The following is a 20,047-nucleotide window of genomic DNA, read 5'->3' on the forward strand; positions in this document are numbered from 1 at the left end:
TCTACGTATGGGTAATGTCATATTGTAGCACAAACAAGTCGAACTCGTTACTTAAAGTCAAAGCACACCCTGCCAACGCTCCTGGGTTGATGGATGGGTCTTGTAATAAACGGCCAACATTTAACAGGAACTCGTAAAGTTGACTGCTGAAGATTTTTTGTTTTTTTTTAAATGTGCAAATCTTGACAACAACCCAATCAGTGCGTGTCGTCGATGTTCCTTTCTGCAATCCACAGATACTGTGAAACTTTACATGTCTTCTCACTGCAGCTTTTTTTTCCTTCAGGTTCACTTGGACTTTTCATGTCGTGACGGCGCTGTGCTTATGGTCTGGTTAGGATAAAGTTCGCAAAAAGAAATTTGTCAGGATTGCAAAAAGATCACGTTTTGGCTTACCGAGATTTGTCGCGGTGAAGATTGCTGGAAGTTCTCCTGACAATATTGTATATTGTAATGATATTATCTGTGGTGTCATGACAGACAAAGTAGAACTTTTTCTGCTTCCAAGCTCAAGCACAAACTTTCAACGATCAATGCACACTCACGTCTAGTTCCTGTGTGTTGCCCCGTCTTATGCCCTTAAAATATCTAAGGCTGTGAACCCCAGACTGAGGTGGGCACCATACTGCAATCCTGCATTCACAAGTGAACGAGAACAATTAAATAATTGCATGCTTCCCCATCAGTGTCATCGCTACAGCAAATCATGGCAGTCTTCCTGTCAATGCTCATTTTGCAAGCTAAGTGATAATTTGAAACGTTGCCCTGATGTGGCCAGGAACTATGTGTGCATAATAATTCACCCGCAGCGTCGTCGGGCAGGTAGTTATTAAGTAGATCAGCCGTAAATCTTTTCTAAGAACTTCATGTTAGGAACATCTCACAACAGGGGTTAAAAGGTTTCCATTTCTCTCCCTGCTGAAAGCTATAAATTTGAAGTGTATGTTTGTGGGGCTGTGTGTTCCGCTGCTTGATGAAGTACATAGGCGTTTATTATGCGCTTGTGTCTTCTGAACAAAGGGCTTTCAGGAATAGAAATGCTGCTTTTAAAACCAGACTTCTAATACGCTGTTAAATTCAACAACAGTAACGCTGAAGAGCTGCAATTAGATGTTGTAATTTAGCCTAAATTTGAATTATTTTCAGTAACACCGCTGTTGCTTGGTACCAGCAACAGATTCATTCGTACAAACAGCGTGACTTGGATTTCTTATTCGAGGGAGAAGGGTTTGACTTGCATGAAAAACTAGAGAGCTGATGTTTCGCTAATGAAAGCATTTACACATTTGAAACATTTAAACTTGAACCATCAGACGAAATCAGACTACATTAGCTGCAGTGCAGTCACAGTGTCTGTCACAGTCAACGCCTGTGTGCTTTTTTGGCACTTACTTTATGGAACCCCTTCACCCTGTGTGTGTGTGTGTGTGTGTGTGTGTGTGTGTGTGTGTGCGTGTGTGTGATTGTGTGCGTAACCAAAGAACACAGCAGCACATGCACACAGCCTTGTTCCCTCTCCCCTCATCCCGCTGCGCCATCCCCAGTGGTCCCCGACGTTCGGCCCACCAGCAGCACTAGCCGAGCCGTCCACCCTTCAGCCATCCTGCGCTCCGTCACCCTGGCGTCGCATGACATTCTTTCCCACAGGCAGCCACATAGTTCCAGCGTCTCCTCATGCGAGGGGGCCTGGGACCCTGCAACAGGCGGGGGGCACTTCAAAGGCCGGCCGGCCCACAGCTGCAGCCTGTCGCTCCAGCAGCCAGCTCCAGTTTGTAATCATTATTAAAGGCTTGACCTCGGAGGCATCTCTGCCGCTGTTCACACCCCCTTCCCACCCCTGATAACGCTGCACGGGGCTCCTCTCGAGGCGACTCCAGTTACCCATCAGTTGAGTTGACCGAGAGGGATGTGGCGGAGGCATTGTTTCATGCTGTTGTGATGGTTGAGTTGTAGGCATTAGTGGTCGCTCCAAGGAGCCCTTTTTCCTTACACATCTTCACGAGGCACCTGCACGGCTTTGGTGCGGCATGGCCTCAGGGGCTCTTGATGATGGTCTGCTGGGGTCTCAATGGGCCTAGCTGCTGATAATACACCGACATACAGTTTAAATGGAACTGAAAGTCACAGCTTGTTCTACTGAGTGTGATTGATTGAACTACGTGCCCTTGCAACTTTAAACCTGATGTTTATAAGAAAAGAAGAAAAGGCCAGGGGAGTTAAATTATTCTACGTGTTCCTTTTGCGACCTCTTTTGTTTTTGGGCATTCATTTTGAGAATTGATTATTGATATCTATTAACAAATCAAAATAAGTCAAATCACTGCAGTACTGTAACAAAACACTGGGAAAAAACACTTCAAAACTGAGTAACAACGTTTATTTATGTGAATATTTTCTAAAAACACGTGTCCAATGTCTCACTGAAATGCTGCCTTCGAGTGTCTTATATATAATTGTAAGGAACTGATTCTGAGTTTTTGCAGTGCAAGGCAAGTCGAGTCTTTATGATCTCAGAAAGTCACGACCTGTGAGATTAATCTTCGAGTTTCTTTTCATTTAATGATGATTTCTCGATTCACTATTAGAATACTTCCGAATCAGAATTACTTAATTGGTACATTAAAGTACCAGAAATACTACTAGGTAAGAGACACAAGAAGAAAAATGACTAGGAATAAAATATAAATAACTGCAAAAGTTTATGCATTAAACTATAATATATGACCACTACATATATAGGTGACATTTATAAATTGCTACTAGAAATAGAGATGTGAGATATGTGCCTAGTTCGACCGTATAACTACAGTGAACAAACAAGGACCAATACTGCAGTATGTACCAGCTGACAGCAGTTAACAGTAAACATAAACAGTACATAAAAATGACTTAATGATTCAATGATTCAAATAAATAACACCACCTTATACTTCATATATTGAGCGTAACATGCATGCTTAAGGAACTTAAATGACACAATTGTGGCAATACTGAGTTATAACTACATATACATGATACATGCATAAAGTGAGTTTTCTCAGTGCACAACCTATACTTGACCCTGCGCTCCCGGCTTGCCCTCCCGCCCAGGCTGAGGGTTCTGAGGAGGTGTTATTAGCTCGTTAGCGCTGGTGTCATGAAGGAGGAATTTATAGATGCGATTCGTGGCCTGTGTCACTGCCGGAAGCGCCAGACCTGCTGGATAATTCACTGAGACAAAATGCATCGGTCGATGCCTGCCCTTCAGCCGCTTTATTGGCATTTTTCTCATTTCAGAAGCCCGTTGATTGGCGGTTAGGTTGGTCACTACCGATAATAAAAAGGTTTTGCCGATGAAGAAAGTCACGACAACTGAAAGCCAACGTTATACGGCCCGTAACGTCATCGCTCAACGGCTCCTTGCTCAACAGCTGGATCCATTGTGTGTATACGGATTGTCAACAACACTGTACCAAAACACTTGTTCACGCCTGCTATTACCCGAGTTATCTGCACTGATAACACTCATCAGAAGCACAATGCACAATGCTCTCATGCGTCTGCAATTCTAAACATCAATAGCCAGATGTTAATGTGCCAGCAGCCAGGATGCCCTCCTTTCCTTTTCTCATTAATTCCTCCCGCACTTTATTGATGTAATGTTCGTGAGTCACTCCAAAACAAGAACAACAGCAGGTGTCCAGTAATGGCAGGCCTGCAAAATGAGTGGGAGGGGTCTCTACCAGGTGTGCTGCATCGGTAACAAACACGGAGCGCGATAACCCCTCATTAAAGATTCCACACTCTGTACGGCATCCAGCTGAGGCACGAGTGTGACGTGAAAGTATCTCCCTCTACATAGTAATCAATCCGCACAATAACTCATTGGTTTTATTGGGGCTTTATATCGTCTTACAGATGGTTGGCTGGTCTGAAAACTGACATTCTCCCCAGCTAACGCTGACTTTATTGCTCCGTTATACAGGCAGTAAATCTTCCCATGACACCTTTGTGTCAAATAAACAGGCTGTAGAAAACACATTATTAATTGCGCACCGAGAGTCGTTTGATGGACGGGTATAAAATTATCTTTCTCCCTCATTCCATTCACAAACTTGAGAATCATTCCATTACTAATGCAAAACTGGCAGACACACTTTATCCTCTCTGGGCCCACGGAGCTGAGCTGTTCTCGACAAAGCCTTTTTAATGGAATATTGAATGTCAAGTCATCCATCATCAGGAGATTAAAGAGGCAAATTGTATTTCGTGATGCTTGGACCACATAAAGGACGGCTTTTATGACCGAAGTCTCAATCCCGACCACCTTCGACCTCTGGGTGTATTTTTGAAAAAGCACCCCCAGAGAAACCTTTGAAATGCAAAATCTGTCTTTTTCTCTAAGCAGTTCAAAAATGTTCTGCACCAAAAAAAAGAAGAAAAAAAAACAAAAACGGGTGATGGGACATAAACTTCACCCACTTTCTCCTCCTTCATTAAGATATCTGTAACATGTGTCCTTAATTCCCATGGAGACAGCCACAACACTGCAGCGTCTCGGTAACAGTTCGATTTGATGACATGAAAACATGAAGAGTCATCTTGCGGGATAGAATTGTTTTGTTAACTGAAATAAAGGCGGAGGTGCCCACAATGAAAAGTGCAAGCGGAGACGACAGGTGTGTTTACACTAAATCCTGCCGAATCAATAATCACATTCATCAGCAGATCAGATCTGCTTGGGCATACAGTGTTAACAGTTTTATGTGGTGTGGGAATAAAACCTTTTCTAGGACTGATAATTTATGACTTGTTGCACCACGCTGCATACTGAAGCACAGGAACAAAAGTGTGAAAATATTGGAACACCCATACACACATATCACCTCATGAAAACATCAGACAGAAACCCCCTACTATTTTACGTGTTAGACATTCAGTGTTTGCTTTTGTTTTTGACAGTTGGCGCGCTAATATGCGTCGCTTGTGCATAATATCCGATTATCAAACCAGATAAGATAAAAGGCGGTGATTTAATGCACCCTCCGCGGTAAAGACGCTGCATGCTCAGTCAGGGCTCAGCTGACAGCGCCGGGTGTGTGGCTGAGCGTCGGTGAGTGGAATCCGTCCAGCTCAGGGTCTGACGGCTCCCAACAGATGGAGGAGCCCGCCTGTATCCCATGCCGCCGTGCTCTCTTTGTCCACCTTTCCCCTTTTGTTTTGTTGATTTGTTTATTTTCGGTTTCTATACAATCAAGAGCCTCTTGAGCTCCGAGTGCGGAGAGACCTAGACATAATATGACGGCGGCAACGGATGAGAGGGGCAGCATGGGATGGGACCCCCCAGGCGTGCTGCAGGGGGCCTGCTGGAGCTGGATGCCAGGAATGGCTCAGGGGTCCCAGCGGCACGAGCCTCCGACACTTAACAAGCGCCTTGCAGTTGTCCCCGGCCTTGACCCTGTCTCGTCTTAAGACACATATGGGGCTCAGACAGGGGAGAGCCTCAGGGACATGATCAATTACACTCTGTCATATTATAAGAATATCTCGAGGAACATTTTATAACTGATTTTCCATTACAGAGTGTGGAGGAAGTTTTGACAGAGTGAAAGCTGATGCGGACGGAATCAGCGAGTCACTTTGGCTGTAATTGTTTTGAATGTTAATTATAATACACTGGCTATAGAGGCAATAAATGATACACAACATAAAAATGAAACAAAGACAAAAAGTGACCTGAGATGAGATGTGGATATCACTGTTAACACCTTTATCAACACTCTCTTTCAGTTTGGAGTCGGCTCTTTCTCTCTTGCCGCCTCTTCCCTCGAGGAGCTCTCAGGATTTCTGACAGGCCGGCCAGTAGATGTCTCAGCTCGGGGCTTCCTGTTACAAGACCATAACAGACTTTGCTTGGTGAGTAACAAGGACACATTCCCTGGCTCCTCGCATGTCCAGCGGGAGGCTGCGGATCACGTACAGGAATCAGAAATGTCGGCTGCAGTGCCGGGCAAGGGAGTCCGGGGGAGAGAAAATGGGTGTTTGTCGGGTCCTTGTCTCACAAAAGAGCAGAGATCGGGGCTGTGTTAATGTCACATTCAGCACTATCCTGCAAAGTGCAAAAAAAAAAAACGCACCAGGTCACTGAAAAGGGATCCTTTTAGCTGTACATACTAGAAACAAAGCTAGCTGCTCACCAGCTCCGAGCACACGGAGAAACACTGATGCAGGTGAGAGGAATGCAAAGCGAACGTGAGATGACTAACACGGCTGTTTTTATTATGAAAAGTTTTAAGGCCATAAAACGTCAAGCCCGGGCCTGACGGGCCTACAGTCTTATAAATATTTCCACTTTAATAGTGAAAAGAGGAAGAGTCATGCCTCGCTAATGTTTTTATTACCTCAGTTTTTATGGGTTGCCAAAATCATCATAAGGTGTTATTTCTCAAGCCGAGAGGTGTGCTGTAGGTGAGGTTAGGAGATCTCAAAACACCAACCTGGGTGAAAGTGACGAGGCAGGCACGGAGAAACCGACAGCTGCCCGCTCACGATCAGTCGAGGCTGGAGTTTAAGCAAGTCACATGCTTTGAAACGGCAACTTTCCACGGCCACTCTAAAAAGGAATACCATTAATCTGTGTTGTTGACGTGCGTGTCTTCATTTCCAAATGCCCGCCACGTCGCTGTTTCTAAAAGCTGAACCATTAAGAATCAACACTCCGCATGCCGCGCGGTTAATGTGGTGGAAATTTGCCAAGCGCGGATTCCGTGCAAACCGAGCCGCCTCTTCCTCTGTCGGCCTGGGAATACACAAAATGCCCCACATGCATTATGTGACACTGAATTGTGCTTTGGAAAACGTGGCTTTTAATGTTTCCCTAATTGGGGGGCATTAATCAATTGGGCTCCATCAGCAGAGGCTAAGAGGGCCTGTAAGCATCTGCCCACCATCGAGCTCTCTGACCCAGGACCAGCTGGCTCTCAACCCACGCTCTGCTGCAAGAAATCACTTTTGACTCCATCCATCAAAGCTACATTAATATTCTGTCTTAAGCAGCCCACGACTTGGACCGCATTCATGGTCTTAATTACCTCAGGCCCTGCCAGAAGAAGGTGACCGCAGAGAGCAAGGCAACTGTATCAGCTCTCCCTCTCTGTCAGTTACCATACATTTATACTCCTTCAGGGACCGGAGACTCTTTCAGGCTTGTCCGCTCCGGCTCGTACATACCGCATACAAAGGACGCGGGGGGTATCGGGAAACGGGGACAATGGCAACAACTGCGCATCTAATTTAGCTCCTTGTTTATCACAAGTTTGTAATCGGATCCGCCGCACAATGCAGGGGAGCACAATGGAATGGTGATCAGGGAGCTATTGTTTTTCAAGCTAATTAGCCCCTGGCCATACCTCCGAATCCTCTGAGGTGTACGGTCCCGGAGTTAAACGTGGCTAAAAGTGGCATACATCCCTGGTACCATTAAAACGAGCCTTACAAGTCAATGGTATTTGGGGATGTGTTAGACGATGGCCTAGTTATCTGCTCATTACATTGCTCCGTTGAACACAGCCCGGTACACTGGGAGCCCGGCGACCACACAACAGTTGCTTTTGCTCTAATGTGGTCCATTTATCCGCTGCGCTGCCAGCTCACATTGTCTTGCCCACAATTGACACTGCAGCTAAAGTCAAGAGATTACGTGGCAAACCGGGGGCGGGGGGGTGACATTTAACTTTTCCAGCACTTCTTGGGAAGCAACTTTTGCCACGTACTATTTAAAACGGGCACATTCAGGCTTCGAGTATCATTTAAAGACACATAAATATGACGGAGTATTAGGGCCAATGAAAGTAGCATTCCGAGAAAAAAACTCAGAATTTTCGAGATTAAACTCACAAATCCGCGTGGGAAACTTTTACAGTCTCTGAGACTTTAGGGTTGTAAATTTATGAGAAAAAAACAACAACTCATGTTTATTATGACGGGCCATGAGTTGAGCCTGTACAGAATAAAACAGCACAATGTAATGGACAGATCAAATATAGCTAGTTAGGGGTAATTTCTTCAAAATTCGGATGCTCATGATAATATGGTGATTCTGGGATAAAATCACAAGTGTTTCCTTTCTGCAAAATCTGATTGTCTGATAGTGTAATTTGGTTAGTTCATACACCACACGCATAATATGCAGCAAGCGGTGGCATCGGGGGTGTGATGAGGATGATGCGACCTTGCAAAATGAAGCGGTGCGGTCCTGTGACAAAAGTCTTTTTCTGGTAAATTCTCAACTTTAATCTTTAAATTGTTTTTCAATCGAGTATTTTCTCTGAATATGACTCCCTTCATCAGCTCTGTATTTTCCTTTTTTTCCATGGCTCTAATACTTCAGCTTCCATAAATGACCCGCAACAATGTAATGATATAATCCTCGTTAGTGTGGTAAATTGACAAAAATGTAATTATTCTTAAATCAGTATCCAGTGTCCATTTTCTACCCGGCTCAGTGCATCTCGCTGATTGGTCTTAGCTGTTGATTCAAACATTCAGCACCCCGGGTGGGAACTGTTACAGCCAGAGAAAGCAAGAGTTCCAGACGAGCCTTGTGGAAACAACCTTTGACCTTAAAGCATTAGCCCCTGACCTGCAACAGGTGGAGACGGTGTCTTTCCAGCAAGTTGGGCCGAGTGTCAGGGGCTTTCTAGCATCTACTCGCAGCTCTTTGGACAAATATTATCGTTTTGCTGAGGACTGCTCAGACAAACACGGTGTAGACGACATGTGAGGTCTTAGAGCACATGTTTTAGCGGGTGTAAATGCTGTGTCTGGGACTAGAAGGGGTCTGGGCTCGGTGACCGAATGAGGGAAAACAAACCAAACACCTGTTTTGCGCTTACAACTTCTCCACAATTGGAATCCGATGAGAAGTGGGGGTGCACAGACAAAGGAGAATTTATTTTAACTTTATCATAACTCAGGGACCATAAACCAGGAATAGCATGCCATCTGAAGCATGTGTATATGGCGTAATGTGAATTATTTTAGTCTATGAAAACACAGCGTGTGTAGGACGATATGGTAATAATAAAATGATTCCCTGACATTTGAATCTAAATCATTTAATTACGTATATGACTTGTCTTTTCTACATTTGCACAATGTTGCACTTGAAATTCAGCGTCAGACTTTTTACACAAAAATAAGAAGCAACAGCTTTCTTTAATGTAAATCCACACATTTTTTGTATTTTTTTTTTTATCGGGGTTAACAATTATTCCTTTCAAAGTCTCCCTGGCTTTGCATCAATCAGACACCCTGCTGTTTCGGAGCTTATAGTTATTAGTAATGGGGCGAGGAGGCACAGAGTGGTCTGTTGGCTGTGGACCAAATGGACAATCTTTGATCTCCAACTGTGTAGTTCTTGGGGCCAGACGGCTTCATGAGCCTATTGAGGGGAAGAGGCAGGCTTAGCTTCCCCAAAAGGTGTCGGCAAATCTCCCTCTGGTCTGTCCTCATCACGGGGAGAATGCACACAAGTGGTCCGTAGAGACTCTCCCTGACGTGGCTCTCAATGGCAAACGAGTTTTAATGGAGAGGTCAGGGAGAGTTCCTGACCAATGGGGCCAAGGGCCAGGTGGCACATCACAGCGTCCCTATGTGCAGCTATCCCCAGAATGCGACACAGTGGCGTCGGCAAGTTTGCCTCTGATCAACAAGGGGAGGGCTGGGCGTGATCGCAATCGCCAAATGTTGAGGGGACTGTGGCAAGGGCCCGCTGCGCCAGCCCTCCGACAGGCCACTCTGTGTTCTGCTCTCGAATGGGCTAAACTGGAGAACACTCTTTCCCCCTAAAGACAAATCAATGTAAAAGTAAGCAGACACAATCCTGAAGTTGAGGATTTTGTGAGTGTGCAAAAAACAAAACGCCTGAAAAAAAGAGAGCAAAAGCTGAGGAAATTGGGAAGCAATTCAAATTTTGAAACACGCAGACCACTGTGAAGTTTGTTTTTGGGGATTTGTAGGATTTGTTTACGTGCTGATTGAACAGGATAAGCACAGATTGTGCCATGTTGTGCAGCAATACAGCCCTTTGAGAGGAATCAGGGATATCTTGAGTGAAGAGATTGTTCTATGATGAAGAAATCAAAAACTTCTCAAAAAGATCTTATTTTTTCCACTTTCTAAATATGAGAACTTTTGGTGTTTTATGTTTCTGAATCAATGTTTGCTGCATTGACTGCTACAGAGGATGAAGCGTGGCCTACGTGGGAGAACTGTTATGTATAGTACAGTCTGTATCAGCACCTATCATGGTAATGATGTATCGTGAAGTTTGTTGCAAAGTAGCGGCTGCTTTCTTTCTATCCATTCTCATTTCACACACCAGCTCAGGCAGGCTTATCCTTTTATTCATATAAAAAACATATTTTTTTTCATTAAAGTTTTCATTTGTGTGGATCAATTTGTCGTGTTTTCTATGAAACAGATAAAAAATAATAAACTTCGCTTCCAACGGCAGCTCAAGCTACAAGTTTGAACCTGAGACACCCTGAACAGAGATGTCAAAATGACATGAAACAAACATTTGCTCACGTTGTCAGCGAGGGCTGATTCAGTAATGCCATCTACTGGCTGTATATTGTGTCACCCCTTTCGTAGAGAGCTCAGCATTCAGCCCCAATGGGGAATCAATGAACTGATTAGTCTTCTTTTTTTTTCTTCCTGTGGTCTGCTTAAGACTCACCTGCCTGCAGACCAGGCATCACCACACACATTAGAGGCTTTAAGTGTCCCTCTTTCAGTCATTTATCCTCGCTTTAATGGAGCTCAGTCCCTTCTGGAGAGGAGGACGGGGACTAATTAGGCTGCGTATGGCCCACAAAGTGGCTCTGTCATCTAGTGGCCATTGAAGAGAACAAACAGTCCCCTGCCACTCTCAGCTGTTCAGAGATATTTGAAAAAAAGAAAAGAAAAACATTTCCAAACGCCAGCTGTCTTGTGGTTTTCAGTGCGCAATCCTCTAAAACCACAAGCCTCGCAGTATAGCGGTGTATCTGTCTGCCTCTAGTCGGAAAGATAATGTAACCGGAGCCCACTGTTGTGTACGCTCCAATAAAAAGCTTCGAGGACGACAGTGTCCGCTTTTATATGCAACTAAATAGCCTGTTAATGAGCTGTTGATAAATCCAATTTATTCTATTTCGAGGCATAAAGACCTCTTCTGAGCACATCTAAACCCAGCAGCACATACTCACTGAAACCTTGAAGTAGCTGTGTTGTTATGTCTTCAGCCACCCCTAAAGTGCTGTTAACACTTCCCTTCCCTTTAGCAGGCACCATGTAAATGTATTCAGTGGCTTCATTTACACATGAAAGAATAGAAATGTCTGCACGGTTCCATATTTTAAGGGGCTCTCTAAACAGTTCTGTAATAAGGGATGAAACAGCCGCGGTGAGAAGGGGAGTCGTGTTGCGCATTTCTATTTTGTAGAAAATTGGCCGCAATTACCGTGTTCATAAGGAATCTTTCACACGCAATATGCTCCGCCACTGAATACCAATTTGAGTGTGCATCATTCCCACCTTCTCTTTGTCAATACCTCCAATCAAAGCACTCATCTCTCTTTCATATCCTGCCTTCGAACCTTCAAGCACTTTGGCCCCCGCGCGTTGCCAGGAGGGGCAAGTTGCTGCTTTTAAACCTACACTGGAAAAAAGATGTAAACCGGTGTTTACGCGTCTGTGTGCGCGTTATCGGCGTGCATTACTGGATGCAGTGTTGCCTGTAAATAGGTAACAACTTCGGCTCTTCACTCTGGAGTAATCATTAGTGGAAAAGACAGTGCTGGCTGCACAACATTATCTGGTTTCCATTGAGTGAGCATTTGTAATTTGTGTAAACAGATGTGCAGCCTAGTTTTTACACCTGCAACGTTTAATTAGAAATGCACACCTCCCCACAGGCTAATTCTGTTATTCATCTATTTTGAGGTGGGATGTTCATTTGCACATTGTGTGCATGTTAAATAAACCACTGTGGGCTTGTAATCCCCTGAAACTAGGCTGTAATCCTCAGAAACTAGGCATCACCCAGACCACACTAATGCACTGTTACAGCTCTATTGGGCAATGCGCTCCTCGTTTATTTCCCTCTGAAAAACTTAGTTAGTGTTAGACATTAGTGTTACTAAAATGGTAGTGAATTATCTCAAGGCAGCTCCAATCACCTTTAATTGCAGTACTCAGAGTGGTTAAACAAAGACAAATATTTTTATAAACACTCCAGTTTAGCCAAGATGGCTCATTTTAATGAGGAACACATGAAGTAAAGGAACGACACACCTCATTGTCTTTTAACCACAACTGAGCCGAGTGAATAGGAAGGAGCAGAGCAGGTTTCAGATACCTACATACATAAAAGTATACTTTGTTTGAGATGCATTCCTAAAAAATAACTCACCGAAAGCAGCCCGCCTCCACAGAATTACACAACCACTCTGGCAACAGATGCAGCAAACATGCTGTCAGTTGTTCTGCGCTTAACAAAGGCAGCACAGGGAGGTGAAGCTAAACCTATACAGTGAGACCGAGACAGGCATCAATGGATTTGAGCAGGTTGTCCAACATTTGTTAGTTCTGTTTTTTTATGCCACCGGCAGTGTTGGAAACTGTTAGGGCTCACCTGGGTCGACAGGTGGTAATTTAAACCACTAGAGCTCGAGCAATTTTGGTAGAAATTGAGCAATGGGCATATTTGCAATCTGCAAATGTATCAAAACACCCAAATCGTCTTGGTAAATACAAGAAAATTACATTCCTGAAGAATGGATAATTATTTTGTGACAGACTTGCTATCTCATGTATATCACAAGAGAAACCCCTATTCAGTGTGATTTTCTTCTGTACAGACGACATGAATTCACACTTCTAAAATTGCGTGCAATACATACGCCCAAGTCCATTATTGCATGCAGGTTATGCACCAGTCCTTCCCATTGACTTCAATTTAATATATAAGTGGTTAACGTTTTGAACAGGTTTCAGTTCAAAACTGGTTAGGTTTAGGAAAAGAAAATGTGTTTTGGTTAAAATGAGTACGTTATGTGATGTTGAATGTGATGTAAGTTAAATAAATGATGTCTGTGAGTTTATGCTACATCACAGGACACTTGTGGATTGGTGTTACACGTGCATGCACAATTTGACGTTGGCATATGTGAAGCTTGTAATCTGAACATCTAATGTCATGTTCTTTGCAACTGGGCTGACGTACAAAACTTATAATGCTGTCATGTACCTCTTTCATCTCCAACCCCCTACAAAGAAGTGACTGTGACAGCGAGCCGCTTGACTTCTGATCCCCAAAAGAATGACACACTTTCCAGCATCTCGTTGTGATAATTTGCCTTTCACGAGTGCATGCTCAAATGAGCCCCGTCGCGCACTGGGGTTTATGGGAACCTCAATATGAAATCATCAGCTGTAATCACATGCCCTACAAACCAGATCTCCGTGGAGTCAAGAGGGTTTCTCTGTAACTGTGGTGTAATAAAAAGCCTGACCTTGATCATCTCCTCAGAAGCTCGGATAAAGAGCAGATCAAATGAAAGCGGCGAGGATTTACTCTCTTTGCCTCCTTCCACTAATGCTGACAGCCCCTGAATTATGATGTAGTAAAACACTTAGGAAATATGAAATGAGGCCCATTTAGAGCCTTTCATTCACCTCTGTGGGACCGCTGGTTGGAAATGAGCGCTGTCACGACTGTGTTCATGTGAGAACCTTCTTAACAGAGGCCACAAGGGACTATGATGTATCAATAGTTGAGACTGTGATCAGTCAGCACATTAACAAAGATATTTGATAACTGAAATAAGTGAGACTTAACAGGTGAACAGGGTAAAAACCAAAAAAAACAACAAGTAGATACCACCAACAACACTTCTCCATTTGATTATTTACACAGGACTTTGTATTCACTGTTTCTGTTATGCTCAAATTTGATGTGTGAGGCATTATCTGTTTTTATAATAATTATTTGGGGCTTTTTCAGTCTTTATTTGATGGGACAGCTCAAGACTGTGACAGGAAAGGGGGAGAAAGAGCGGGGGGCACATGCAGCAAAGGGCCGGGGGCTGGAATCAAACTGGGGTCGCTGCTCATGGTTCAACCTTTTACATTCATGAGGCACATTACTAAACTAAAACAAAGACATACATGTGTATTTTTGGACCATTGGAAGACTTGTTATAGAGGCAAAACAGCCCAAAATCTAAAAGATTGTACGTGAAAAACTATTGTTTGGTCTTTAGTGTGTTAGTTACAGGGTGAGGATTGCATTATGTTTGCATGTGCAGGCATTCATAGCTGTTTACTGGCAGTTTAAGTAGTAACTAAACGCACTAACTAATTCCACTAACTCAGTATCTTAGGGTAATTGTGACCAATGACTGGGACAAAGACACGATCTGCTCAAAACAGCCACAGACACCACTAAACATAACTAAACTAAACAGAAAAATTATGGTGAGAGTCAGTGGACAGTGGCTATAGAACCTGTGCCCCTGCAGGGTTCTCTGGCAGCCCCTCACTAAAGACCATGATAGACCTAACCTCCTTTCCTCCATCATTCATCACTATACACAGCTGAGTTGTACTCTGCTGCTCCAACAGATGGAGCTAGTGCTGCACTGCAGAGCTCTGCTGTCAGCTTTGCTGTCAGGCAGCTTCTTCCCAGATGGTCAAAGTGAACGCAAAAGCGTGTGTGTGTTTTTGCCATGTAATACCTTCCTGTTCCCTTTAATCTACACTACCATCCTGTTAACTGTGTGCATCAAAGCAAAGCGCTGCAACGTCGCCAGCTTTAAGCTCATTAGTGTGAAAAGAGACATTAGACTGTGCAAATGTGTAAATATTTAGTTTTGCGGCTGAGAGACAAATTAGTTATGTGTTTTAAGCGGTGGTTTTAAATGGTGATAATGACATTTATTTTTTCCCCCCAAATCTTGCACTGACTCATACTCTCTGACAGAGACACACACACACACACACAGACACACACACACACACACACACACACACACACACACACACACACACACACACACACACACAGGCTCACATAAACAAATCCTCCACCAGACGCTCATGAACAAGCCACCTGAAAGGAGGCACACATCTTAATCTCTGGTTTAAAACACAAACAAAAAAATAACCTTATTGACTCACTCTGGTGCTGTGTTTTCAATATTTAGATTTTCCGGTAGTGTTTATTTGTCTGACGACTTGTCTCGCGTGCAAGTCTAATTCATGTACGCTTTATGCAAACATGCACTTGGATAAACTCTGATCGTTATTCTGATGGTGTATCATATTGTGACAGTGCTGGCAGCTAGTATGAGGCCAGAATAACAATAATTTTCTTAATATTGTGTAATAATGTTGATAAATAAGACACCACTGGACATTTCATCTCTTTGAAAAGAAAGGGAACTCAACAAAAACTGTTGGCAACAAAACGCATCACAGCTATCAATAAACAGACACATCTAACAGAAAAATAACATTAAACACTGTCAACAATAAAATCTAAGTGTGCATGTCTGTTTCTGTAATCATTATTAAGTGTTATGGTGACATTGAGCAGTTTGAGACATCTGAGAAGCCTTCGTTATGTCTGTGCACATAGCTTGTTCTGTTTAGTCTTTATTCAGCGGTAATAAACTACATCCTCCACAGAAACCTGACAGCGCAGTAAAAAAAAAAAAAAAAGAATCCTTGACGGCTGAATTTGATTTGCTCATGCTATGCATATTTCTTTTTTTCTTCTTCTTTTTTTTTATCAGGAAACAAACAAGCCAAAGAGGCCTTGTGACAATCCCACAAAGACTGACTTTGGTGATTTCTCCCTACGCTGTTATCTGATGCAAAATGTGGCGTGCTTTGTTTTGCAATTGGCACATTTGCCTGCACGGCGAGAGGACAAAGCCTTCAGAATCTGATTGAAAAGATTTGTTTTCTGCACTTTTCAATTACCTCTTACTTGACGTAGGCGTAGGAGCCCATCTCCCACAGTGTGCCAATCCAAGGATGGAGAGAAAAAAAAAGAGCATCCGTGGAGACGGGAACAAAGATGCATCTAGTTGACACACAAAACAGAGATTTATGTCTGCTTCCTGTATGTTCATGACATTTTCGAGACAATCAAAGCTAACGCCATTGCCTTGGGCGAAAAATACAGTATGTGCTCAGTATTTAAAAACTCCTCGGTCAAGGCTGCCAGTTGTCCAAATGTTTGCATAGCAATGGCACTAATGCTAAAAGTTTAACCCAGTTTTTGAAATGAGTTCAAAAGCAAAACTCCCTGTTGTACTCCCCCCACTTGCAAGTACCATATATTCAGTAATTAATGCAAGACTATCGGAGGCAAAAACACTCTTAGTTGCTCTATTTTGCATGTATGGCCTCGATGAGAGGCAGATACTAAATGTGTCCTTGAAGTGAAGGAATATGGACTGCAGAAGTTACTGATGTAGCCATTGATATGCACAGCAGTGTTTTTTTTTTTTTTTTTTTTTGTCTTCCCACACCAGAGACCTCAACTTCTGCTTTTATAATGAACCGCCCACCTCAATCAATGAGTTAATTAACATATTCTAGACTTGCTCCGAGGAGTGTTGACGAAACTTAACACCAATCTTCAGCTGCAGTCAGTTACCCTGTGGAATGAAGACAGTTCCCAAGGTCGTACTAATCAGACAGCTGATTCAAATTATATTCCGCCTAAAGGGCTCTAAAGCAGCAACAGTCAGAGACTGTCCGCGCTATCGACGGGCGGTTAAAGACAGGAACAATGCTGCTTTTACAGGCTGACGCTCCTGTCGTGTTTGTCAAACTAAGCTGTGATCTGGTACACTTGATTCTCTCAAGATGTCACGGCAGAAATCGCGCTTGGCTTTGTTTAGTTTGTGACAAAATGTTCGTCCTCTCAGACTAGCTCCTCTGAGCATGCACTGTCAACTCATTCTCTTTTCACCGGGGCTTGCAGAAATGGCTAGATTATGCTTTATTTGCTGGGGAGAAGTCAAGGGAATCAGTTACCAATCACGCTTTGAAGTGCTTCTCAGCCGTCTTGCTGGCACCTGCGCCATGCTGCCCTCTGTCAGCCTGAATTGCTCCTTTCTCTTAATAACCTCATTGACAAGTTCTTTCTCTACCTCTCACTCTCTCTTTTCTCTCGCTCTCCTGCTCTCTATCCCTCTGTCACTAATGCTTACCCTTTAGGAGGGTTCTCTTTGCATCATCTGACAACCCTCTCAGCGTTTGAGAGTAAGGGAAGCATGGGGGGGGAATCATAGGCTTGCACTTGCCCTGACAAGCATTCAGATGAAGTGTTTAACTGATGAAATGTTATAATTTTGGAGGGTTTTTCTCAGCCTAAGGGAAAATAGACGATAAGGTTAGGACTTGGGTAAGATGTATAAATATTTTAAAAAATGACTGACTTTTTGTGTTTAGTTCTCCTCTTGCTGAGAAACACATCCTTCACTCCTGTGGGATGGGTTAGGGTTAGGGGTTAGGGCCTTTGTAAGTCCGTATAAAAGTGCCGATTAATATCCTACACTGAACTTGAAAGCCTACTTATCTATTGTTCATTCAACTGATGACTGATTGCTATGTAAAAAAAAAAAAAAGAAAAAAAGGGTTGAATCAGTGTATGAAACCCGTACAGCAGAGGTTCATGAAGACTTTCTCTTGCTCTGAATTACTAGAGCCATCCCCACAGAACTGTACCTGTCTGTTGACATTTCAGCAAGCATGGTCGTGCTGTTGTTTGTGCAAGACACACAACCGGCCGGGCTGAGTGTGAGCGGGCACAGACAGCTGTTGGAATTAAAACAGTGGCTGTGATTTCAAGGCAGTACCAAAGGTCGGACCAAGGTAAATACCGCTGTGTGCAAAATATAGATTACAGAACTTATTTAAGATGGCTATTTAGTCAGCTAATCAATATTATGGATCTCACTGTTTCTTCTGTGATACACCTCGGATTGCCTCACCCTGATGCTCTTGGAGTGACCTATCTCACTCCTCATGCCTGAGTTTAACCAACCAGACCAGCGGAGGCCACCAATCAGAGGCAGAGTAGGACAGAGAAAGGAGGTGGGATCCAAAAAAATGTGTCAGCTATCTTCTTATTCTTCACAGTAACTGAAGTAGTTTGTGTCAGTTTTAACAGAATACAGGGCAATGTGTCACGGACATGCTTGGACAGGATCTTGAGGCGCAGCTGTGGTGAGGAGGATGTTTGGTTTGCGAATGTCGGAATGGCATCTCTGCTTTTTGCAGATGACACGGTTCTGCCGGCTTCTTCGGTCTGTGAGTGCGCCTAGGCGGTTTGCAGCTGAGTGTAAAGAAGTTGTGACAAGGGTCAGCACCTCCAAGTCTGAGGCCATAGCTCCATGCTGGAAAATGATGGATTGCACCCTGCGGTTGGGGGATGTGCCACCGCCCCAAACAAAAGCGTTGAAGTATCTCGGGGTCTTCACAAGTAGCATTTTTTGAGGGCATCAGCAGCATTCCAAGCATTGTGCGGGACCATCGTGGTGAAGAAGGAGCTGAGCCAGAAGGTGAAGCTTTCAATTTGGTTGATCTAAGTTCCAACCCCTTACCTATAGCCATGAGCTTTGAGTAGTGGCTGAAAGAATAAGATGGCAAATACAAAAGGCTGAAACAAGTTTCCTCTCTAGGGTAGCTGGGGTCAGCCTAAGAGACAGGGTGTGGAGGTCAGAGTGGAGCCCCTGTTCCTTCGTGTTTTCAGAAACATATTTTTGTGAAGTGTTTAGCAGTAATACATGATTCTTTGTTGTCAGCTGAACATTTTACTGTTTCCTGTTTCAAAATGGTTGAGGAGCGAAACCGAGCACTGTTTTTGCATCCTGGTTTTTGTAGATTTCCTACCTTTTGAGCAAAATGGACCGCTAACGCCGTCTTTCTCTGCTTCTTTCTGGTCACGTAGCACCAATTCCAAAACACATTTTCAGCAAGGAACATCTTTTCAGCATTGTCTTTCTGACTGCTTGACTGTTGTGTGTCCCTTGAAACGCTCTACAACTTTCCAATTGTGCTTCACCTGCAATGGAAAAAGAAACCCTTCAAAATCCCTACAAGGACATCTTTTAGAAAGTGGATACTAACTTTGCAATGACAAAATTTTACACCTTTATTAACTATTAATGATGGGCAGATCGTGAAAGCTTTATTGCTGTACAAAAACTTTAAAATTATTGCGGGCATAGTTCTGGAGAATGGCTACAGATAGGAAAGTTTGATTTTCATGTTATCAAGTTGGTGTTCTGGGAGATTCGTGAAAGCTCTGGGCCACGTCATAAAAATTCCAAGGCTGAATCAGTTTGAATGAGCTGAAAAATAAAACCTTAAGTTCAATGTTATGCCATAGAAAGCCAAAGGCCTTCACCAAATACCTACCTTTATTAAGCTTTGTTGTCGATTTGTGTCATAAGATGTTTTTGTAGCCCCGACATAGTTTTCAAGACCAGTTGGAAGATGTTGAACTAAAGTGTACTGTTTTGGAATGTGAAGTATTTCGATTTTCCAATATAATAGCAATCATTAAACACGTCAAAGATTACCAAAGGACTGAATAAACTGTAAGTACTCTGTCAGCATCTAAAGGAAAGTCAGCACTAGATGCTTTGTATCCTTTCTGGGACATCTCCTGTTATTTTTTGGATCTCAGTGGACTCACCTACAGGCTTTGCTCAACCTCAGGTTCTGGAGGCGCTGACCCAGACAGAATTTCAACTGGCAGCCTTTGTCATCCTCTGCCATATAATTGTTGGAGTGGGTGAGATACGTCTCCAACCTCGAATGACCTTCCTGTGAGGAGTGAGCACTGGTATCCGTCACGATCTATCCATATAGCTGGCTGATAGTGACGATCAATCTCTTTCCTTCTCTGCAACCCAGCTCTTCTCATCATCATCATCACCCTCTCATCATCTGCTTTTTCAGCTCACAATTTTAGACCTGCCGAGGAGCTGCACAAATC

This window comes from Sparus aurata, chromosome 2 (genome assembly GCF_900880675.1).
Source record: "Sparus aurata chromosome 2, fSpaAur1.1, whole genome shotgun sequence".
Taxonomy (NCBI): Eukaryota; Metazoa; Chordata; class Actinopteri; order Spariformes; family Sparidae; genus Sparus; species Sparus aurata.